The sequence below is a fragment of the Zootoca vivipara genome, chromosome 13, assembly GCF_965207765.1.
Source record: "Zootoca vivipara chromosome 13, rZooViv2.hap1.1, whole genome shotgun sequence".
NCBI lineage: Eukaryota > Metazoa > Chordata > Lepidosauria > Squamata > Lacertidae > Zootoca > Zootoca vivipara.
In genome coordinates, this window is record NC_142596.1 from 20,136,364 (window position 1) to 20,155,074 (window position 18,711).

General features: G+C 46.0%; 1 protein-coding gene across 1 annotated transcript in view; it reads left to right on the forward strand.

Moving 5' to 3' along the window:
* Window positions 1-18,711, forward strand: part of CHSY1 (chondroitin sulfate synthase 1) — a 94,578-nt gene that overhangs the window by 17,401 nt on the left and 58,466 nt on the right. The gene's annotated exons all lie outside the window — the stretch shown is intronic.

The following is an 18,711-nucleotide window of genomic DNA, read 5'->3' on the forward strand; positions in this document are numbered from 1 at the left end:
ATGTCTCCAGTATCCTAGAGTCTCTCAATCAGCATGGAAGGTGGGAGCATTTAGGCCACTGTGTGCTCCAAAGCTAGGCACTTAGGAGCACTGAAAACACAAGTTTCAAGAGAACAGTGTGCAAGTTCCGTGCTTTTGGTTCTTCTGAAACTTGTGTTTTCAGTGCTTACATATAATGGGACTTCATGGAAAACACAACTTAAGTCACTCAGAAAGAAGACATTGGAACACTCCAAATTATTTGTCCATGCATGTGCACAGAAAATTGTACATCTAGATCGGGCACCCCCAAACTGCGGCCCTCCAGATGTTTTGGCCTACAGCTCCCATGATCCCTAGCTAAGAGGACCAGTGGTCAGGGATGATGGGAATTGTAGTCCAAAACATCTGGAAGGCCGAAGTTTGGGGATGCCTGATCTAGATGAAAGGCAACACATGGAGATCAGCATTGATGATTCTAGTGCCTCTTATTTATTTATTTATTTATTTGGTTGTTGTATAATCTTAGAAGGGGTGTTGCTGCAGCCATTATGAAGGGACCCTGAAATTCTGAATATACCACTACACTAGTGCTGATGGGGAGAGCTTTAAATGTTTTTTAATACTTTTTTTTTAGGTCATGTTAATGAAGAACTGTTGTGCTTTGAGAAAAATGCAAATTTAGGTGACATATCTGTCTGGAAATCTCTGTTGCTGTGTGTGTTCTCCCCCCTCCCCTGAGCAACCCACAGCATATGGACTGAAAACTAGTATTCCTCAAATTGTGTGTGATCGTTGGAGGCCTTCCAGGAAATCTGCTTTCAGATCTAATGGTTTTGATTTTAAGGAATTTTGGTTAAATTTTTATCTAGAGAAACATTCATCTATGCATTGTGCGGTGGGGTGGGGGGGTGGATGAGAAAATTTTGGCGTTCAGTACCCTTTGTTACATTTTGATTATGTTTGGTTTACAGGGACTGGGTTCAGGCAAAAGTTCATTGCAGTTCAGTAAGTCCCTAGCTTGCCTTAAGCTCTTTAGCACTGAGGCAAAGCCCAGAGGATAACTGAAGGAGAAAATGTGGTTTTCCTTTCTTCTCTTATGGACATCTTGCTGAAGACAGCAACTTGGTGAACTACCTCCCAAACTCAAGATGTGCGTGCGAGAAATCTTAAATTGAGATAGGAAGTTAAAGGTGTGGAGAATTCCCATTAGGCAATATTTCGATGTTTGGCTTATATACCGATCTTCAGTGTTGCTAGGATAATGATTAACAGAGCCTTCTCCAACCTGGTGCCCTCTAGGTATTTTGGGCTACAACTCCCATCAGGTGTATTGGCTGGGGATGATGGGAGTTGTAGTCCAAGATATCTGGAAGACTCCAGGCTGGGGGAGGCTGGGCTATCCAGGTCTTTCTGTCTTCTTCAGCTCTCTTATTTACAAGGAAAGGCGGCTGAAAAAAATAGCACTGTTAGTAATCACCGCCACCATCTCATGTGTTCTAATTAGTGCCAGAGACAGATCTAAATAACCTCTGGCATTTTAAATTTATTCCGAAAGGGAAGTAACCGTTGGTTCTTTGTCAGCCTGTGGTGAAATCTGCAATCTTTTTGCACCATGCAAAAGCTAACCAGTTTGCAAGAGCTTCCTGAATCACCTTGCAGATGGGACTTTAACATGCCCTGCACCAGTGCACCCATTTCTTTTCCCCACCTCCATTGCATTCCTCTTTCCCCTTTTTAATTTTTTAGCGCTGAGCTTGAGGGAGAGTACCCTGAAACCCGAAAGCTAGCTTTGGTATTCTTAGTTGACTGGTCTGTAAGAGAGGTTATTCTGAAACTGTTCGCATAAACTCTTACCTTTTCTCCCTGATCTCAGTTCCTGAATGATCAGAATCACTCTGTATTTCATCTTCCTGTTTGCATACACAGTCTTAAGTCGCACTCTCTGTCTCTCAAGCTTTGAGAACCCAAGTAGAGGGGAAGGTTAAAACATGTACCTGCAAAATATACTCCTGTAAGAAACCAAACAGCCCCCCGAGGAAGGAATTCAATGGTCAGGCATCTGCCTTGCATGCAGGAGGTCCAAAGTACGACCCCTGTGCCTCCAGGTACAGCTGAGAGAGAGAGATTTTGTCTAAAATCCTGGGAAGCTGCTACCAGTCAGTGTAGACTACTGAACTAGATGATCAATGGTTTGACTCAAGTTCCCTATTTGAGCACCTGACTCACCATTGAGAGCTGAACAAGAAAATGAGTGGGCTGTCACCATTCACCTATTTGCATTGCCCATTTTTAAGGCAGGGGTTTGGAGAGTTGAGGTTAGTTTATCAGTAAACAGGGCACAGAAACATCCTCCCTTGTGCCCCCCAGTCCATTGCTCAAAACGCTTTCCTTCTTTTTGACTCTGGAAGTAAACTTGAGACGATAGAATAGTGTTTGTTATTCTATAAGAGTAGAGGAGATACATTTTGATTTGGTTTTGTTTCATTTGTATGCCGCTTTCCCACAGTGAGCCGTGTCCAAAAATAGCTTGCAAGAAACAAAATGCAGAACTTTGAGGGTGTGTGCATGCGCAGTAGAGAAAAACCAGTTTGCAAAACATACCAATACATACATAGAGGACAAAACTATGGAACTCACTGCCACAGGAGGCAGTGATGGCCACTAACTTGGATGACTTTAAAAGAGGGTTGGACAAATTCCTGGAGGGTAAGTCTATCAGTGGCTACTAGTCATGGTGGTTATGCTCTGCCTCCACCTTGAGAGGCAGCAGTGCTTCTAAATACCAGTTACTGGAAACCACAGGAAGGGAGAGCATTCTTGCGCACGGTAACTGCTTGAGGGTTTCCCTTGGGCATCTGGCTGGCCTCTTTGAGAAACAGGATGCTGGACTGGATGGACCATTGGTCTGATCCAGCGGGTCTCTTCCTATATTCTTACAAATCAGCTATTTAGCAAACATAGAATACATTCAATATTTCAAAATGTAAAATAATCTCGACACAAATATATAAGTACAGAGCAAAGAGAAAGCTAATGTGCAATAAACTTCCAGTTTACTGAAAGAGCCTCAGCAGACTGGTTTAAATCTTCCTTACCAGGTTGGATGATATAACAGCTGGCTCCAGAGGAGGCTGACAGCTGCAAAAGGGAAATACTTGGTAGGGGTGGGGAGGGAATGATGGCAAGTCCTCTTCCTTGGCCTCCCAGATGTTCCATTTGCTTGTGACATTCCATATTTCATTTACTGTTAAGCTACAATGCACACACCCCATTCTATATGTGCACGGCATGTGTATTTATATATATATCAGACATGTTCAACCTGTTGACTGCGATCAACAGGTAGATCGCCGAGGTGCTGCAGGTCAATTGTGCGATTGAAGAAATGGATAACCTGCGTGCTCCTGATCGGTCACTCCGTGTCCCATGCCCCTCCCCTGGCGCTATGTCCCAATTCCTCTGCTGCTGTGAAATCTTGTATCCCCCTCCCTGAGCGTAGTGGTGTTGTGGAGTTTTTATGCACCCCCGGGGGGAAAAGCTCAACAACTCTGGGCACTCCCCCCACAAAAAAAGCTTAACAACTCAGTTCTCCCCAAGAAAAACTCAACAACTCCGGGCACTTCTCCCACCCCCCAAAAAGTTCAACAACTCTTGGCAATGCTCCCCCCAAAAAAGCTCAACAACTCTTGGCAATGACAATGGGTAGATCACTGCCAGTTTTATTATACTGATCACAGTCTCTAGAGATCACAGTCTCTAGAGAGTTGGACATGCCTGATACATATGAATGAAAAGAGGCCACTTTTGTGTCTCATTTGGCCCTATTGTATGCTATTTACCAGTATACAGAGGTCAAACCCTGAAAGCCAAGTGAGAATCTACTAAAGGGCATCTGTAGCCTGCCTTGAACATAATGTGGGCAGATGGCAGCTAAGCGATGGTACAGAAAGGTAATCTCTATGCCACCCCACAATACTACTCTCTGGCGATTCTGCCCAACTTTCCCCTGAGAAAGTAGCTCTCTTTCTTTTTCACCAAAGATTATAAAAGGAATTGTGCAGCTGTACTTCTTAAAAAGACAGGGCGTTCTTTATTAGTCTGGCTACGCTACTTTTAAATCCTGGTATCTTCCGAATGACCTTCATCGGGTGATAGTAGTGAGGAGGGGAGAGGGTAGACACTGCAGCTGCTTTGTATATATGGGGTTGGTTGGTGCCTGGGAAGAAGGGGAGGCCAGCTTTCGTGAGAAGATGCGCTGTTAATCTGCTTCCAGTGAATGACCTCTCCTAAGGGAATAAGCTGTTGGCTGTTGAAACTGATAGGGCATTGGCGTGCAATGCAGGCAATGGCAAGCTGAATGGGTGGTTGTGTGGGGAAAGGACCTTACGGTGATTTGTCTTGGAAATTTCATTTGTTGTTTTCTTAAGAACTTTATGGCTTGCAGCCGGAAGGCCACCGTAACCTAAAAGCAAAATAAATTGGGCATCCATAAGCATACAAACATAATAAAGTGGAAAGGTATATTATGATGATAACATCACAACTGCCCATTCAAGTTAAAAGCAAATACAATAAATCCTCTCTTTATAAAATTCAACAACAAAATGTTTTAAACGCAAAAGTACCTCTGACATACTCAGTGTCAAAAAAGATGATCAAGAACTTGGGGCACTCCATATGCTGGTCTTGAATTTCTTCTTCTTCTAACAATAGGCATTTCATAGTGTGTAAAGTCATGGAATCCTCTGTGTTCTTGTTTGCAAATTCCCTTTAAAAGAAGGGAGATTCTGGGTCTTTATGAGCAAAGTTTATTCCTCTTCCCATTGAGTTTTTAAAACCGAAAGTGGGTTTGTTTGTTCCTGTTTCTGCATCTTGCAAGTCTTAGCAACTTATCCTTGTGAAAACAACACCCCCCCACACCCCTACACACACCAAAGTATTTCTGAAGTTGGAAATGAAAACAAAGGGTTGGTGGGGGGAGCTGCCCAAAATAAACCTCTGTGTAGTTTCTAAAGGTGCGAGTGATGGCCAGGCTTCTCTTTTGCATAGAGCATTTAGCTCCTGCTCTTCCTTTACCAAAGTGGAACCTTATGACTTTGATGGAAACTCTTGCGCATAGTGTGTCTCCTGGCAAAACGGCACTAGGGCAGCCAGAAACAATCCCATTCACTGATCCGCAGCCTTCTTTTTTCACCACTGCAGGCTGCATTAAAATCTGGCTGCTGTCTTGAGGGCTGCAGAAACTATGATTCCCTGGACTGCTGCCCCTGTAGGGCAAACTGCAGGCCAGGGCAAGTTTTTCTAGGACCCATGATTGCTTTCCCCTCCCAGGCCAACTCTTCCCACCCCCAGCCCCATGTTCAAAGGCTTTTGGTCAGACTAGAACTCTCCCCCCATACAATTCTTGCCTAGAGCACTGGTCTTCAGAGGGTGGGTTGCAACAGGAGCACTCCCACAATGCAAATATATGGTAAAATATTAAGAATGGGGTCCCCAGATGCATGTCTGGGTCAAACGTGATTCCTGAGTCTGAATAGATTGAAGATACGTGGCCTAGAGGTTCCTGGTTCTCCCTCCAGAGCTATCTTAGACCCAGCACTGATAGGTTGTTCTCTGTGTGCTCCAGGTAATGCACACAGCTATGGTAAGGTCTGAGCTCAGTGGCAGAGCATCTGCATCGCGTGCGGAAGGTTTCAGGTCCATCCCCAGCATCCCCACATTGGAGTGGAAGAAATTGTGGCTGTAAACTGGAGAGCATCTGTCAGCATTGTCTGTAGACAATACTGAGGTCAATAGACCAATAGCCTGACCCAGGGACATAGCTGTCAAGTTTTCCCTTTTCTCATGAGGAAGCCTATTCAGCATAAGGGAATTTCCCTTTTTAAAAAAAAGTGAGAACTTGACAGCTATGCATAGGACACTTCTTTATACCGTACTCTATGTTTTCCCAATGCGGTTTAGAACAGGCATCCCCAAACTGCGGCCCTCCAGATGTTTTGGCCTACAACTCCCATGATCCCTAGCTAACAGGACCAGTGGTTGGGGAAGATGGGAATTGTAGTCCAAAACATCTGGAGGGCCGAAGTTTGGGGATGCCTGGTTTAGAACATAAGAAGAGTCCTGCTGGATTAGGCCAGTGACCCATCTAGTCCAGCATCCTGTTCTCGCAGTGACCAACTAACGGGAAGCACACAAGTAGGACCTGAATGCAGCAGCTCTCTTCCTTCTAGCAGTTTCCAGTAGCTGCTATTCAGATGCATACCTACCGTAGAGGTAGACCATAGCCATTGGGGTTCATGACACAATTCCTATGTGTCATTCCCTTATCCTTTGTTGTGTCGTTTTCTTGCATTGCTGCAGGCTTCTCCCCCCCTCCTCCTCACAATCATGTTCTTGGTTGTTGCTGTAATGCAGTTGTGCAGAACCTTTTTTGCCCAAAGGACTGCATTTGCCTGCGGGAAACTTCTCAAGGGCAACATGCCAGTGGCTAGCGGATCCAGAGACAAGAGAACATGGGGCAGAGGTAAGAGTGGGTGGATCAGTGGGTGTGCCTCTTACCTTTGTACTGTAGGGTTTTTTTAAAACGACTTTATTAAGTAATCAAAATATTTTACGACGAAGCAAAGGCTACATTCGTTTTTATTTAATGCACACTGTGTATAAGACTAGGTTTTTTCACTCAAAAATAAGCTTTAACAACTGAGGGGGTGTCTTATACGTGGGTAGGGGTGCTGGGTGATTGGTTGCAGCTGCGAGCTGCATATTGTCATTGGCGATTTGTAGTGTGATTGGTGGCTGTGTCAAGGGTTTCTTTGTATTGGCTGTTGGAAATGGGCGTGTGATTGGTTGCTGTGTCAAGGGCTGCTGAGGATTGGCTGCCGCTGCGGCAATTGTGCTATTTACTTCTGCTGTTGGTGATGGGGCAGACGTTTGTAGCATACGCGAGTGACTGATAGCGAGCGGTGCGAGCAGTTGCAACCGTTGGGTTAGTGATTTACTGCATCCCCCCCCCTCAAAAAAGCTCAACAACTCCAATCCTCCCCCCAAAATTTCAACAACTTTGGGCCATTTTCTGAAATTGGAGTCCCCCGAAATAGGGGACATTTTATACAAGGGGGCACGTTATACATGGAAAAGTATGGTATATTACACACACACACACACACCAACAATGGTGCGAGTCATTGCTCAGAGGCTTACACAGTAATGCCTAGCAATAGCAGTAAGTTCTGTTTTGGTATTTGCTTTCCTTCCCCATCCCTAGGTTTGACTGCGCAGATGGGCAGTGTGGTGTAGTGGTTAAGAGCGGTAGATTCGTAATCTGGGGAACCGGGTTCGCGTCTCTGCTCCTCTACATGCAGCTGCTGGGTGACCCTGGGCTAGTCACACTTCTCTGAAGTCTCTCAGCCCCACCCACCTCACAGGGTGTCTGTTGTGGGGGAGGAAGGGAAAGGAGATTGTTAGCCGCTTAGAGACTCCTTCGGGTAGTGATAAAGCGGGATATCAAATCCAAATCCAAACTCTTTCAAGACCAATGACCAAGACTACCCGTAATTCAGGTTTTCTTCCACAGTGGAAGAAAAGGGGGTGGAAAGGTGTTGATAGCCCTCTTTCATTTGTGTAGGTTATGAAGTCATACCATAAAAGTGTACAAAGCAGAAAACAAAGTTCCACTCCCTTTAACAGAATACAGCTTCCAAAAATAAAAATAATAAAAAGAGATAGTTAAAGCAAAATAAGTTTTTTTGCAAACATGAAAATAATATTTTTTAATTCCATAAGATAAAATGCACACTACAGACAAATGTTAAGAATGCGCTCTTGTGTTTGCTTATAGGCCAAATGCCAACTACCGGTAAAAGTGAGTGCTCCTCAGCTTTCCCAGACTGGTTTAACAGTCAGTCCCTCTTCCCAGGGAACACTGGATATTGCAGCTCTGTGAAGGGTCTCCTAACACCTCTTGGCAGCCTTATTACAGTCCACAGGATTGATACCGCTTCAAATGTGTGGTGCAGAGGGGACCTCTGAAAGTGGTGCAGGTTGTGGGAAACAGAGCAGTGAGAAAGGGTTCTTCCTCTTACTGTTGTGATAAGACTATCAGTGGCAGCAGAGCTGCTGCAATAGAGGACAAGAAAGGAATAAGGAGTGTCCGGCACACCTGCCAGACATGGTGGTGCTTTAGACTAGCAAGCAATGCAAGATGGGGTTCCTTGTTTGACTGACTTTTGGCAAACAAATCTCGGGAGCTCTGCAGCTTCTCAGTTGCCATGCTTAGCCTTAATTGAGCCTTAAAGCAATCTCCAGCATTTTGAGCAGTAAAAGCTTTTCCGAACCCCCTGATGGTGTGAACTTTCTTGGCAGCCAGCTGGAGCCTCTCAAAATCTTGCCAGGAATCCTGATTGTCTAAAAGGGTAGGGATTATCTTCTTGCCCTGGCTGGGACAAAGTGACCTTTAAAGTTTTTTGCTTCCCAAGCCCAGGGACGTGGCACAGAGTACCAGTCTGTCGTACTGCTAATATGATTTGTGCTTTTGAGGAAGTTTAAATGGCTCGTTGGTTTTGTTTGGAGTGAAACAATTAATTTCTGTTACAGTTGTTGTTGTTTTTAAGATGATTTTGTGTGGCTATTGCCACTTTAAATCATCTTTATTGTCAAGGATTTGCTGTGTGGTTTTAGCAACAATAAAAAGAGAGAGAGTTTTCAATTGTCCTTAGAGTTGGAGGACTGGATAGCTCTGCCAATCTCATCACAGCTCAATCTTGTCTCATTGAGCAGTGAAGAGTCTTGGAAAAAACTGCCTTTCCCCCTATGTCCTTGGCAGTAGCTATTTTAAAACTTTTTAAATATTTTAGTAGGCCAGGATATATTGTCTTAAATTGCTTTCAAAATAGCTAGGTGCTGCCCTAGGTAGAGTTGAGGGCCTGTTTAAGTGCTTAGCAGAATCAAGCGATGGGAAAGAGAGAGAAACTCCCTTCCCTGGATTATATCACTCTGGGGTGCAAGAGGGGAGGGGGAATCTTTAAATAGTCATCGTATCTATCTTTTGCACATTCAACACTAGCCTAAGAGGGAGTACAATTCCCTTTCAATCAAGCTACACTCACCCTGAATGGGAAAATCTGTGCACGTTCTTATGTGTACTTTCTTGCAAATCAGGAGTGAGGAACATGTGGTTCTACAGATGATGTTGATGGACTCCAGCTCCCTTCAGGCCCAGGCAGCAAGGCTAATAGTCAGGGGTGATGAGATTTGTAGTCCAGCAGGCCACCGGCTTCCCATGCCTATTGTAAATAAATGCTCCTCTTTTTCCTGTTTTCTTCTGTCTATCAGTGGCTTCTCCTTTGTTACCCATTGCCCATCCTGTTCGGGGCCTCTTTCCTAATTGGGGACTAGGGATGAGCAAGTGAGGTTGCCTTATGCTGTGCGTGGATCATTGGTTCCCTCTGGCCCTATGATGCCTGCTCTGACTGGAATCAGAATTCAAAGCTGAGGTCTTTCCCAACCCTCCTCATCCTGAAATGCCAGGGATTGAACCCGGGGTGTTTTACATGCAAAGCATAAGTCACTGAGTTACAGCACCTTTCCAAATGATGTAGGTGCTGTGGGGGACCTTTGGCCCTCCAGGTTTTGTTAGACTACAACTACCATCATCCCTGACCATTGGCCATGCCGGTTGGGGCTGATGGGAGTTGTAGTTCAGCAACTTCAGGAGGGCCAGTGGTTCCTCATGCCTGCTGGCCTAGAGAGCATGCCTCCCCAGTGTTAAGGCTGCTTCCGAAGTCATTTGGTTTCTTCAAAAGATTCCTGCACTAATCTGGTGTGTGTGTGTGTGTGTGCGTGTGTGTGTATGCGCGCATGCGCTGCCTGGCTTGGTTGTTGTTGTTTAGCCGTGTCTGACTCTTTGTGACCCCATTGACCGTAGCACACCAGGCACTCCTGTCTTGCACTGCCTCCCGCAGTTTGGTCAGACTCATGTTCGTAGCTTCAAGAACACTGTCCAACCATTTTGTCCTCTGTCGTCCCCTTCTCCTAGTGCCCTCAATCTTTCCCAACATCAGGGTCTTTTCCAAGGATTCTTCTCTTCTCATGAGGTGGCCAAAGTATTGGAGCCTCAGCTTCACGATTTGTCCTTCCAGTGAGCACTCAGGGCTGATTTCCTTAAGAATGGATAGGTTTGATCTTCTTGCAGTCCATGGGACTCTCAAGAGTCTCCTCCAGCACCATAATTCAAAAGCATCAATTTTTCGGCAATCAGCCTTCTTTATGGTCCAGCTCTCACTTCCATACATCACTACTGGGAAAACCATAGCTTTAACTATTCGGACCTTTGTAGGCAAGGTGATGTCTCTGCTTTTTAAGATGCTGTCTAGGTTTGTCATTGCTTTTCTCCCAAGAATCAGGTGCCTTTTAATTTCGTGACTGCTGTCACCATCTGCAGTGATCATGGAGCCCAAGAAAGTAAAATCTCTCACTGCCTCCATTTCTTCCCCTTCTATTTGCCAGGAGGTGATGGGACCAGTGGCCATGATCTTGGTTTTTTTGATGTTGAGCTTCAGACCATATTTTGCGCTCTCCTCTTTCACCCTCATTAAAAGAATTCCTCCTCACTTTCTGCCATCAGGGTTGTGTCATCTGCATATCTGAGGTTGTTGATATTTCTTCCGGCAATCTTAATTCCGTTTTGGGATTCATCTAGTCCAGCCTTTCGCATGATGAATTCTGCATATATGTTAAATAAGCAGGGAGACAATATACAACCTTGTCGTACTCCTTTCCCAATTTTGAACCAATCAGTTGTTCCATATCCAGTTCTAACTGTAGCTTCTTGTCCCACATAGAGATTTCTCATAGAGATGAGGTGATCAGGCACTCCCATTTCTTTAAGAACTTGCCATAGTTTGCTGTGGTCGACACAGTCAAAGGCTTGGTTGTACAACTGCTCTAACATAGATTCTGGCCCTAGCCATGCATTCAGGGTGAATGCATGTAGATTCAAAGTGGGACAAGGATTCCTTCCAATCCCACCCCGTCTCCAAGAACCTTATGCACGCCAACCTTCTGTCCCATTTTGACTTGTTGAGTGTGAATTTCTGAAAGGGCATTCGAAGTGTGTTTGGGTGAGTGTGCTTAGAAGTCTCCCTCCAAGAATCCTGATTATCCAGAGCTTCTGGATGCAGAGAGGTTTCTAAGAGTGATCAGCTGAAGGCAATTAGAAGATCCCTTTGGACCTTTGCACTCTGTGCAAAGGTTAGAGAGGTGGAATGCACTTGGCATGCACTTGGGAGGTGGGGCTTGCACACCCTCACCCTCCCTTCTTAAAGCCCATGCATGTTTGCTCCAAACACATGAACAGGGCTTCTGTTAATTAGGCTAGCCTTGTTCCAACCCATGCCAAAGTCCTCTTATCTTTGGAAAATGTTGAAGGAGGGGCACAGCAGTCTCACTGGTGCTTAACAACAAATTAGCAGCTCTTAAATAACAGCTTATGCTTGGACAAGAAACTGGGCCTATAAACTAATAGGGTCGTAATGTTATTTAGATAAGGCCAGCTCTGTTGGCATTAGTCATATTTATTTATTTTTATTTTAAAATAACGTTATTCTGCCAAGCCAGCCAACTCTACGGTAATAGTTCTCGTGTGGGCTTTTGTTATTAGCCCCACTGCAGCGGTTTGTGAATGCAAGTAGGTTAACCCTACAGAGAAAATGGGCTGCAAGTAAAGTCTTGAAGGCTTTTTCTTATTTTCATCTTGATTGCAATATAATTCCAGAAAAGCAACTCCTGCTTTATTAGTTTTTAACAGGTGCACAGCTCTGAATGTGAATGCAGGAAGTGCCTTTTGGTTTTTATGTGTGTTTTTAAAAAATTGCTTCTGATAATAATTGCTTCTGATAATAATCTTTGTTCATCCAAGCCCTTCTGTCACAGTGCCTTCCTGAAAGGAACAAGTTTTCTTTGCTGAATAGCAGCGAAAGTTAGAGAGAGAGAGAGAAAGAGAGAGAGAGAGAGGAGAGAGAGAGAGAGAGAGAGAGAGAGAGAGAGAGAGAGAGAGAGAGAGAGAGAAAGTAACTGAGTATGGGCATGACCAGTAGGGATATCACTGTTCTGTGAATAGCACTTCCACACTAATGAAGCATTGCAGCATTGGGCCGTGATTAATTACTTGGCAACAAGCCCTTGCAAACAAAAAAACCCACCTTGAAACAGACCAAAATGCTTTGCCTGTGTGTATCGCTTTATCAAGTTGGTGTGGAATGTTAACGGGAAGACATTGCATGAAGCTGCGACTGCTACATTGACTTCTTGAGAGCATAGTGGTATGCATTTAAATGGCGGCTCCAGTGGCAGCCTGTGATATTATTATTATTGTTATTATTATTATTATTATTATTATTAAGTCATTGGCATACCGCTCTATACCTCTAGATCTCAGGGCGTTCACAATGTAAAATCACAGTATAAAAGAACACAAAATGCATAATAAAAACAAAAACAAAGACAACCCAATAATCCCCCCTTCCACGACACATTTTAAAAAGGCACCAGATGTCAATCAGCTAAAGGCCTGGTTAAAGAGGAACGTTTTTGCCTGGCGCCTAAAAACGTGTAATGAAGGCAGCAGCCGAACCTCCCTGAGGAGCACATTCCACAAATGGGGAGCCATTGCAGAAAAGGCCCATTCACATGTTGCCACCCTCTGGACCTCTCGCGGAGGAGGCTCATGAAGAAGGGCCTCAGAAGATGATCTCAGGGTCCAGGAGGGTTCATATGGCGACAGGCGGTCCTTGAGGTATTGCGGCCCAGGTTTTAAACTAGGGACTGGACAACCTCTCCAAGCCTCTCTTGTCTGGTCTGCGGGATTCTCCCCATGCCACACACCTTCGCCTAGGCCTCTCTTCACACCCTCCTTGAGTGTCTTTGCCTGGCTAGACTTCCAATACTGCTTCTTTCTTGCCTGGCTGGAGGATTAAAGAAGGGTGTGTAGAAACTAACCCACTGTATAACAAGTAAAAACCTGGATTCATTTTGTAGCGCTTTTATTTTTGTTTTGTTTTTATTCCAAACGTTCTTTTGTATGTTGAAGGTCTATATTATTATAGCCTCTGAAGGGACTTGCGGGAATGGCACATAACATAAAGCTCTCCAACATCGAACAGGAGTGCTGAGATAAGGATTTTGCATAAATGATAAAATTTATGTAAGTGTCACAACATTAATAAAACCGAGCGCTGTCCTTCTGAAGTTCTGTGCCATCACAAAACCTCTCCCTGAATCTTGGTCTTTCTTCTGGCTGGAGAGGAAATTGCCTCGTCTCATTCACCTCAGCTCCACAGCAGTCTTCTCAAAAGGGTTGGCGTTCAGGAGACTGAAACCTGCAGCCCTTCATAACGTAATGGATATCCACAGACAATGTGGAACTGGGGGAAATTTCACCACTCATTTTAAAACTTTAAGGGAAACCTCAGTACTAACTTCCTCTTATAGAAAGGAGACCACAGGCACAATCCCAACTGTTCTGAGCTAAAACAAACAAAAACAAAAAACCCAATAAAGGTGGTCACACTCTGCCTCAACTCTCCCCCTTGCACATGACCACTTTTCGCTCTGGGTCTGCCAACTACTGGCATGTGGCCCTCAGAGGATTGCCTGGAAGGGAATGTGGCCCTTGTTTCAAACCACACTTAGGTTGTTTGTTCCAGTAGTGTGTGTTGTCAGCTTAATAGTAACATAGGAATCTGCCTTATGTCAGCTCAGCTTATTTGGCTGCTGCAGTACTGGCTTCTTTAACTGCCTCTCTAGGATTTCGCGCAGAGGTCTTCTGCTGGAGCCTTTAGTGGAGTTGATTGTTTATTTATTTGAAGTATTTATTTATTTATTTATTTATTTTACCTTGCTTTTGTTCAGTGCTTTGCATCCGTAGGGGAGGTAGGTGGGAATTATATGGACTTGCTGGCTTCTTTCCTCCCGTCATTCCCTCTCTTAAGAGACTCAAAATGATGCCACTAAGCTAGTCTTTCTCTCAGTGTTACTCCTTTCTGTAAGTCTCCATAATGGTTTCCAGTCACTTTCTGTGTTAAAGCTCCTGGTCCCCCCATGTCACCCCCAAATTCATCGTGTTGTCCCTTGCTTCTTTCTGTAGATATGCTTCAGATGTTAACATCGGCATCAAAAGTACAGGAAACGCAGCCATCTCCTATTTTTAATTGTTTCTCTGCATGTCTATCTTGTATGAAATTGAAACAAGAAATACAAAAAATTCCTTCCAGTAGCACCTTAGAGACCAACTAAGTTTGTCATTGGTATGAGCTTTCGTGTGCATGGACACTTCTTCAGATACCTTGTAGGATACGTGGATTGTAGAGGGTTCTTAATTCCAAGACCCTTGGGTATAATGTCCAGGTTCTTGCATTTAGTCAGAAAGAAGATGTCAGTCTGTACCTGTGCAAGTTTCTTGGTGAGGTTGATGGACTTCCATTTCACGCAGCTCAATGTGGTGCCTTCCATAGTACTAGTTACAGGTAGGTAGCCGTGTTGGTTTGACGTAGCCGAAACAAAAAATAAAAAGAAATTCCTTTCAGTAGCACCTTAGAGACCAACAAAGTTTGTCATTGGTATGAGCTTTTGTATGCATGAATACTTCTTCAGATACTTCTTCTTCACTCTGTATGAAATTGATCTCTTGCATCTCTCTGTTGGTGAGGAGGTGTGTCACACACTCTGTTTGCAGTTTGGAGCTGTGTCACGAGACTGGAAGCACGAGCCAGCTGCACTTCCTGTTTGCACCATAGCCGCATCCAAAAGCATGCTTATCACACAGTAGGGCTGGAGGTAAAACGTGCCTTCGAGCACCGTCTCTTTCTATTCACATCTAATCCCCCCAACCTTCTTGTATCTTATATGTGTTCTAAAAAAAAAGGAGTAGTTACATGTAGGTAGCCGTGTTGGTCTGCTGTAGTCAAAACTAAATAAAAAAATTCATTCCAGTAGCACCTTAGAGAACAACTAAGTTTGTCATTGGTATGAGCTTTCGTGTGCATGGTATCTGAAGAAGTGTGCATGCACACAAAAGCTCATACCAATGACGAACTTAGTTGGTCTCTAAGGTGCTACTGGAAGGAATTTTTTTTTATTTTGTTTCGACTAAAAAAATGAGAAGTGGTAGATAGGTTGCTTGGCTCAGTGAGCAAGTGTTTGTACCGTAAGTGAGCTTCATTTTCTTTCCAATAGTTCTCTGTTGCAAATGTATTTTTATATCCAAGACCCAAGAAAATGGACCCTGCTCAGAAAGAATAATATATATATATATTTAAGGCTTGCTCAATGCCCTTTTTGTGGCTTATGTAGGCTCAAAGAGAGCTGAGAGAGAGAGAGGAACAAAATTCTAGCTTGTGCTGGAACAGTCTGTGAAGCCTGATGCTAAGATGAGCCTGATAGAATCTCCAAACCTCATCTTCTCACATCTGCCTTCTAATCGTTTATGAGAAGAGGTAGCCTGAGATCGTATCTCCCCTGGCCAAAAATAACTCTGTAGCATCCCCTGGCTGTATATGCTCAGTTTTTTTCAGCTTGAACATCTGTTGAGCGAGAAGAGAAGATGTTCTCCCCACCTCGAAAGAAACAAGTTTTTGTCTTCGGTGTCTGAGACCATAATCCTTTGCTTTGCTACGCAATCGCAGCACAGCAAAGCCACACCCACACCATAAATTTAAAACACATTTATACCACATTAACAGTCATGGGGAATCCTAGAAGCAGTTGTTTGTTAGAGATGCTGGGAGCTGTAGCTCTGTGAGTTTTACTACCTTCAGCTGCACTTCCCAGGATTCTATTGCGGGGTGGAGAGCCATGACTGTAAAAGCGGTATAAATGTCTGGGGTGGATGTGACACAAATATGGCTCTCCTTTCTTTCCCCCCAGTGCAAAGAAAGATCCAATCCTCCATCAGTGTTTGATGTAGTCTTGCGCAAAGAGACATTTTATGGGGTTGGGAAGAGAAGAAGCTCAGGGCCAGCCAATGGCCCTAAGCTCATACGAGGATTGGTAGCCCTAGTGGTATTTAAATTTGGTTGCTACAGTAATCGCTGGTGGATTTTGAAAGTGTCTCAGGAGCAGTTCAGCCGTTTGAAGCAGGCTGAGCTATGGCACCCGGTCCCATGGAAGGCAGTGATGGACACCAGCTTGGATGGCTTTAAAAGAGGATTAGACGAATTCATGGAGGATAAAGCTATCCATGGCTACTAGCTATGATGGCAATGCTCTACCTTCATAGATGCTGCGTTAGATGGGCATCCTCCATGCAGATTTGTAAGAGGTATTATCAGCATTCAAGGGCACATTCCAGTCAGCAGATCTAGTAAGAGAAGTGGCCTGTGGAGAGGGAATGTGGCTTGGCAAAAGCTCCAAGAGCCACATAGAGAGACTTGGAGGGCACATTTGGTCCACAGGGCCTGATGCTCCCCACTCCTTGCCTATAGCAAGGGGTGCCCCAGATACTTTCATTGATATACTATGTGCTGGTCCAAGGGTAAACCGAGAGGTGAGGTCCAGGGCCAGTCCGAAGTCTAGAGAGTCCATGAGAAATAAGATAAGATAAGATATCTTTATTGTCATTGTCCCCTTGCGGGAACAATGAAAATTACTTGGAAAATTACTCGGTTGCTAAATCCGAGAGGTCAGTCCAATGAAGCTGAGGCAGGAAGCAGGGCAGGCAACTAGGCAAGGTCAGGAGCAGGAACACAGGCAGGAATCCAGGGCACATCTGAAGCAGGGAGACAAGCAGGAACCTAGGGCAGGTCAGGAACTGGAGCACAGGCAGGATCTGGCAAACAGCAATGTTGCTCCCGCAACCTGGGCTAGGGTCTGACCACCTTTTATCTCTGCCGAGGTAATGGCCAGTCCCGATCCCCCGATGACTCACCACCCTGCCTTCCTTGCCTGAATGCAAGCACTCCTCCTGCATGTACTCAGGTCTCTCCTCCTCTCAGCCCTGAGCCTCTGTAGCTGCGAGACGCCGGCGGGTTACTGGACCCAGGAGCCGTCTCAGCCTCTCCTGTCAGCAATGAGGTATTCTCAGCACCTGGAGCCAGGACAGGCTCAGGTCCCTGACTCGGCCCAGCTGGTCCTTGTTGCAGGAGAACCTTAGCAGAATGAGGCTCTTCAGGAACAGGCCCCAGACTAGGTTCAGCCGATGTCCCAGGCAATGGGTCCGGTACAGGCTGCAATTCTTCCGGCTCCGAGCCCGAGTCCCAGGCCATCACATACCGTGTTTCCCCTTTTTTAATACGTAGTCAAAAAGTAAGGCATGGCAGGGTTTTTAATCGTTTGAGAAATGTAAGACATACCCCAAAAATAAGCCATACTTCCGCGACATGCAGAGCAAGACCACCGAGTGCCCCAGCCAGCTAGCGGGACCCAGCACGGCGGCCACAACAGGAGGAGGAAGCCTGCCGGGTTGGGTCGGTGCCCGGAAGCGGTGGCTGCTGCTGCAGCGCCGATAAAGCGTGCAGCAGTGCCGCACGGAGCACCAAGGGCACAAGCCAGCAGGACCCAGCTCCTGCAATGCCGGCCATGGCAGGAGGAGGAAGCCTGCCAGGTCGGGTTGGCGCTCGGAAGTGGCGGCGGCTGCAGCGCTGACAAAGCGCGAAGCAGCGCTGCACACTCTGTGTGTGTGTGTGTGCGTCCGTCTCTTTCTCTGTGTGTGCGTGCGCGTCTCTCTCCCCGTGCATCTTTCTCTCTCTCTCCCCCTGTGTGCGCGTCTGTCTCTCTCTGTATGTTTGTGATCGCGTCTCTCTCCCCCCCCCCCGACAGAGAAAAGGTGCCGCGCAGGTTCCTCTTTGGCTCATCATTCAGCTGCCCTGGCCTCCTTGCCAAGAGCTGACGCCGCTCCTCTCCCCCTCCTTCCCTTTCCCCCTCCCCTTCCTTCCGTCGGTCCCCCTCGCGCGCGTCTCGGAGCGGGACGGGTCCCAGCCTCCCTCCTCATTCCCCGGCCAGCGTGAGAGAGCCTGGGGAGCAGCCTCTATTCCTCCGCGCGCGCACACACCCGGCCGCCGCCGCCTTCGAAGCCATGGCGGCGAGCGCCAAGCCGAAGCAGGAGGAGAAGCACCTAAAGCTGCTGAGGGAGATGAGCAGCCTCCCAGTGCTCCCACCCAACCACAAGTGCTTCGACTGCGACCAGCGCAGTCCCACCTACACCAACATGACGGTGGGCAGCTTCGTGTATGCCTCCTGCTCTGGCATCCTACGAGGTTTAAATCCACCTCACTGAGTGAAGTCCCCCCCCCCCCCCGTGTGCACGTCTGTCTCCTAGACAGGTGGCCACCCAGCCTCTGCTTAGAAGCCTCCAAGGAAGGAGAGGCCTTGATTCAGGATGGGGAGGAGGGGAAACGGAGACAATAGAAGAGGCAGAAAATGCGCGCGGAAGAGAGCGCCAAGCGTCCAGAGCCAGTGGGACCCAGTTGTACCGGCACTTTTTAAAAAAAGACACCCCCTGAAAATAAGCCACCGTGTGTATTTTTGAGGGAAAAAAGTTGTAAGACGGTGTCTTAAAAAAGGGGAAAGACGGTACTAGTTCTATATAGGGGCAGACGGTCTTTCAGGTACCCCCATGGCTTTGCTACACCGGTTTTGCCCCAAGGTGGTGGTTACCTTCCACCAAGCAGTTCTTGTCCCACACCTAGTTGTCACGTCCGACCAATGTCCAGAAGACGAAGAGTTACCATAGGTGTTCAA